General features: G+C 33.5%; 1 long non-coding RNA gene across 2 annotated transcripts; it reads right to left on the minus strand.

Annotated features, from left to right (window-relative positions):
- Window positions 1-2,863: 2,863 nt before the first annotated feature.
- LOC116846102 lies at window positions 2,864-4,820 on the minus strand. Of its 2 annotated transcripts, none has more exons than XR_004378396.1 (5): window positions 4,673-4,820; window positions 4,401-4,577; window positions 3,858-3,941; window positions 3,407-3,478; window positions 2,864-3,037 (listed from the first exon to the last, which is right to left on the minus strand). It is a non-coding gene; the product is annotated as an uncharacterized LOC116846102 (long non-coding RNA). The 2 variants fall into 2 exon arrangements; XR_004378395.1 differs by having other exon boundaries at window positions 3,403-3,478.
- Window positions 4,821-6,219: the final 1,399 nt, after the last annotated feature.

The following is a 6,219-nucleotide window of genomic DNA, read 5'->3' on the forward strand; positions in this document are numbered from 1 at the left end:
GAATACAAATATTTCAACTTTTGATATAAAATATAGATACAAGTATTGAGTATGTAAATATATTCTAAGATGAAAGATTAAATATTCATATTTAAAGATCAAAATAATAAGAATGTCCAGGATTAAGTACGTATATATATCCGGGGAAATTGGTATCTTATCTTAATAGTTATTACTTGAAACTCCTCTCAAGTGAGATAATCAGATTTGAACTCTAAGTCAAATAAAAGTTTTTTTAGTTGAATCACGACTGCAGATATAAATATTACATATATCGTGATTTTCAACTGGAAAACTTAGATCTAACTCAAAATAGGAGTTTGAGAATCTCACATAAAACAAATTTCAAGTGATAACTATCAATACAGGTCTTGTATATATAAATATCAAAATGTATAAGTAATATAATATGTATAAGTTGCATGTTTCGTTATGAATATATATGTGTGACACGCACTGAGAGAAAAAAATGTCTGAAAAATAAAAAAATATTTATTCAGTTGATGTTAATAATGCATTTATTTAAATTTAAATTCTGTTTAAATAGAATAAACAAGTGCTTTCACAAGAAACAATTGTTTCAAGAAAACATTTTTACATTGAGAAAAAATCTTTTTCACAAATGAAAAAATGTATGTTTTCCTAAAACATACCGTTCCTTTTCACGAAAGCAATTGTTTATTCCACTTAAATAAAAAAAAAATTTATATCTCACATAATTATTATAATTATAATAATTATTATAATTATTTTACATATTTTTACGTTAAAAAGAAATTTCTTTCAAATGAGAAAATATATGTATGTATATTAATACAAATAAATATATTATAAATACACCCATCGAATAAATATTTTCTTTTATGTATTTTTCCTCTCATTGTAAGATCCGAGAGAATTATTTTCAAACAGAAGTGATGGATCCATAGATAGATCTATAGATCTACTCTATATTCTTGTAGAGTGATATCAGTCATTAGAAGAAAACACGGTTTCATTAGAAACCGCCGTTTATGGGTGCGTGTGTTGTTCACGAAAGTAAGTTTTCATGTAGCAATAACAGAACCGGATGATATGGCAATCTCCCAGAGCCAAAACGACGAAAGGATTGCAGTTCTTTTTCCTATTTATTTATCTTATGTCACGCACGACCTCGCAAATTGAGCACGCGATCACCGAGCAACATTATACAACCTCAATATTCCCACCGACTTTACTCTCACAAATATTGATATAAATACCGTTATATATAGTTATACGTTAAATATAGTAATAACGTCCTCTTTGCACGCAATATCTCGTTACAGTAGTAAAAGTGTTATCATTAAAAGGTATTATAAAAGAAAAAAATAACTTTAACAATAATTTTATCAAAAACCTGACATGTGCATTCTGTACAAGTAATATAACACACAACAGTATATAATAACAATAAATATAATAAAATCACTAGAAGCCATTATGCTCGGAAAACAGAATAATATAAATCCGAGCTTATCGCGCTTCGGCAGCGATAAATATAATTCGTCCTTGCAGGCAAATTCGAGAAATACTTACTATGATTCTATGTACACAGAAAAGATATTCTTGTTTAAAAAATATCCTTATTTTTGTTAATTTTCAAATGAAACTACATAGCATTAAACGAAGATAAGTTACTCGCAAGAATATATTTTATATAATTTTTTCAACGAAGAAAACTTGTGTTCTTATTATTCAAAAATAACTTTTATTAATGGAAAGCATAAAATATTGAATTGAGAATATGATGTTCTTAAATGTGTATTATATGCCCCAGATTCTCCTATCCACTTAAAAATAATTCAATAATCATTGTGTTTCATATAAGCAACGATATACAATTAGAGGAATGTTATTAACTTTATTTTTTAGAAAAATAAAGATATTTTTCAAACAAGAAGCTTCTTTACTTCTGAGTATATTTGTTTCGTATTTGCAAATGTACTAGAAAATTTTTCAACTTGGCTCGACTATACTCGACTTGCTGACGTACTTCGGCACAGTAAGCGTTTTCAAAAGGACTATACTACCGAAGCCAATAGAAAAGGCTGCACGTAGGGATAAAGCTCCCTGTATATCAGTTGGAAGATACGGTGACGACGGGGATTGAATGGGAGGACGCAGCGGAGAGGGACACCGATAGTGAGGAGAAATATGCCATTATAATTTGGTCCCGAGTACAACAACACCATATCGGAGTTTCGCGGCCTACTTCGCGAAAGAGTTTTCGAGATAGCGGGCGTGCGAAGAAATGCGCTCGCAGCACAAAAGGCGAACGACCCACTGCGTCTTCCCGCGATCAAGATAAAATGGGAATCGACGAACGAGGTCGCTCCACACACACTTAACTTCGAAATTACGATTGAATCGGCCACCTCAAAAATGTGAAGAGAAGAAATGAGAAAAACAGAAGGCAAGATATTCTAAAATTGTGTTCATTATTTAATTGTATCATCCTGTGCACGATTATTCTATTCTAACCTACATTGAGAAAAAGCTCCACTTTAGTCATATTTCACATAGTCAAGACAACGATAACTAAATTATTGTTGCTCATAATAAATTGTACGGTCGACGCAAATATTACTTAATTGCATACAATTTTGTAACTGTTGTATGAAACTGGAAGATTTTTAGTCAAGAGAATCATCTTTGTAGTAAGTGTTACTATAATGTTAATAATAATAATATTTTCTATGCATGTTGCTATTACTACTTTTTTGTTAGATCAACTACTTTTTCGTTAGATCTACTACTAACTTTGTATTGGATAAAAAATCTAGTTGGAACCGAAATAACTATAATTTTAGTAACGTTAACCAGTTTTCCTCTCAGTGTATTGTGTGGTGACGACTCGTTAAAAGTGGCCGATTCGATGGAATTTCGAAGAGATACAAATATTATTCACACACTCACCGATATCGTTGATATCGTTGATACTAGCATTGATGAATCCAGGCATTGGATTTCCAGTTAATCCAGCTAATTCATGGGAGCTATTTGATGTAGCTCGAACCTACAAAGCAAGCAACAACACCGAATAAATATTATAATATTTTTAATTTAGTCATATTTCATATAGTCAAAACAGCAATAACTAAATTACTATTGCTCATAATAAATTGTACGATCAATGTAAATATTATTTAATTGCATATAGTTTTGAATAGTTGGAATGGTAATGTACATTCATTCAAGTGTGCTATAAACATAACTAATATAAAAAAGAAGAACAAGAAACGGAAAGAGCAAGATATATTCTAAAATTACATGTCTTATTTAAGCACATTGTGATTGTGATATGCGCGATTATATGGCGATGACTCGTCAAGAATAATCGATTCGACGAAAGAGAGAGATACTAAAATATTATTCACATACCCACCGATATCATTGACCAACTACTGCATTTCCTGCTTGATCGTGTTCATAAGTGCTATTTCGTATAATTTCATATCTACACACAAAAAAACAAACATTCCCCAGTCAATATTAAAGTAAATTATTCGATCCAGTCATATTTCGCGCGATGGAATACTAACTGCTAAATTTTTTTCTCGCAGGAGATCATACAATCTACATAAACATCACTTGGTCGCGAATGATTTCAAACGATTGATAATATTAATGAATATCTGGTATCAACGTTCAAACCCTGCGAGCGCAACCGATGCGAAAAGGAAAAGGAGAAGAGAAAAGTAAAGGTAAGGTACTCTAAGATTATATTCTTTATTTATTTGAATTGTGACGCGCGCGTTTATATGCGGCGACGACTTGCAGAGAATAATTGACGAAATTTGACGAAATTTCGCAAGATACGCTAAAATATTACTCACTTGCTCATCGATGTCGTTGACCACTGCATCGTCTATTCGATCGTGCTCATGGACGTCATTTTGTATAACCATTGCCAACTACGACTAAGCAACAATGTCGAATTAATATTCAACAAATCATCACATCTGATGATTTCGTGCGAATCATGTTTCATACGATCAAGACATTAACCTCTAAATCTCTTTTTCTAGCAAAAAATCGTACGACTTACACGCTATGGATGTTACTTGGCAAGATATTTCGAACGATCGGAACATGAATGAATATTAGACACTAACGTTCAAATGTTACGAACGCAATTGGCGCGGAAAGTGGAGAGAAGGGAAGGGGGAGAGTATAATACTCCAAGGTTGCATTCCAAAACATCCTCTTTGAGGCAAATTCTACGGAAATCTATACGTTCACGTTGCATGCACGTGCATCACGTTGCACTGTGAATTTTCAGTCAAATTTTCCTCAAAAAGAACGTTTTGATATGTAACTTTGATGTGAAGGAATACAACCCCCTCTTGGTGTAAAGGTTATATATATTCTTTACTTACTTGCATCGCTTATATGCACACTCACGATTATGCGGCGACGACTCGCCGAGAACAACTAATGCGACGATATTTCCGAGAGAGATACGCCAAAATATCATTCGCCTGCTCACCGATGTTATCGATCGAACAGTGGATCTCCTGCTCGATCGTGTTTAGGACGCTAATCTAACCTCGAGCCTAAACACAAACAATAAAACGTTATATCCTCGAGTCCTACGAATCATATGGCGTCATATATCATATAATCGGGACGCTAATCATAAAATATTTACCTCGGAGCGGCAGGATTAGTACAAACAGCACTCGAATGCGGACAATCTTGGACGGTTGAGATATTGGCGAATATTTCAAAGCAATGTTCAAACACTGCGAATGCGTCGAGACGCGGGAGAAGATTCTGGCACTACCGGTAATAGCGAGATCGCCGCGGGCCAATCAGCGAGCGTTACGTCATCGATCCGCATGAACAATACCAAGACTGCGTTCCGAAATTCACTGCCAATACTGAAATTCTATGATATATGTAACATAAATTATAGATTTTCAGTACTGGCAGTGCATTTCGGAACGCACCTAAATATGTAATAAAAAATGTTTTTATTCCCAAATCTTTCTCACTAGACTCGACCCACACTCTGCCCTTGGAGGTCTACTCTCGGACGTATACTGGATGTTGAAAATGTACCAGCATCAATAACCGCGGGTAACAAAGACACGACTACTGACAATACCGACAGTTGCTAGCATATCATCTAGGTTGCGCTCCGATATTCACTGCCAGTAGAGAATCTATAGCATACATAACATGTGGTCTGTTCTTTTCAGCTGCACTGCTGAACTGGTGCAATAAGTTAAAGCAGAGAGAAGCCTGAGAGCGGCCACCAGCTTGATTTTAGTGGCCAGAGCTAGGTGCATTTTCGAGACGCCATCTAACAAGGTGTGCTTTTACTACGTTCGTTTGGCGCATTTTCATGGTGGTAACGATAAAATAGGCACATTCAGCGAAAAAAGCGCTCAGTGAGCATTCAGCGATTATTGGTTCCTACTGTTAAATCCCTAAATCTAGACCAATTACATTGACGAATTGCTCAACTGTTGTGCAACTGTTGAGTTCGCTGAACGCATCCAATGGATGCGTCCCCAATAGGGATTACATATATAGTCCAAATATATTTCATATAATAAAAGTCAGAGATATACATAAAACTAAAGCATTTGAAGCGACTACTGAATACAAACTAGAGTTAATTTTATTATTAATATTTTCATTTAATTTAGTTATATTTGCTTTCTTAATAAAAAAAATTTTTAAATATAAAAAAAATTGTATATACAATTAAGTGATTATTAATAAACTATATTTCAATTGTATAGTATTTTCAAGATACACAGAAAGTGAAATAATTACACGTAAGTTTGCTGAAATATTAAAGATTATATTAACTTTATGACAATATTATAATGTAAGGTTATCTTGTAAGGTTAATGTATAGGTTAATGTAGGAATATCTGGACGAAGCGTAAAGTATTTTTACGGGCGCGGGGTGTGAAATCAACGCGGTGAGCGGAAATCTTCGTCGCGGCCATCTTTGGTGATAAAAATGACACACACACACACACATATATATATATATATATATATATATATATATATATATATATATATATATATATGACATATGTGTATACATAGATCGAAGATTTTAACCTTTGTGGTGAAAGGTCCTTATGAATAAGACTACCCTACTGAAAAATTTCTATTGAGATCACAATTGAATTCCCAATTGAATTCTCAATTAAATTCTCAATTGAATTCTCA

Source organism: Odontomachus brunneus, unplaced genomic scaffold (assembly GCF_010583005.1).
Source record: "Odontomachus brunneus isolate Ranch 3 - 2012 unplaced genomic scaffold, Obru_v1 Obru_scaffold_060, whole genome shotgun sequence".
Lineage (NCBI taxonomy): Eukaryota > Metazoa > Arthropoda > Insecta > Hymenoptera > Formicidae > Odontomachus > Odontomachus brunneus.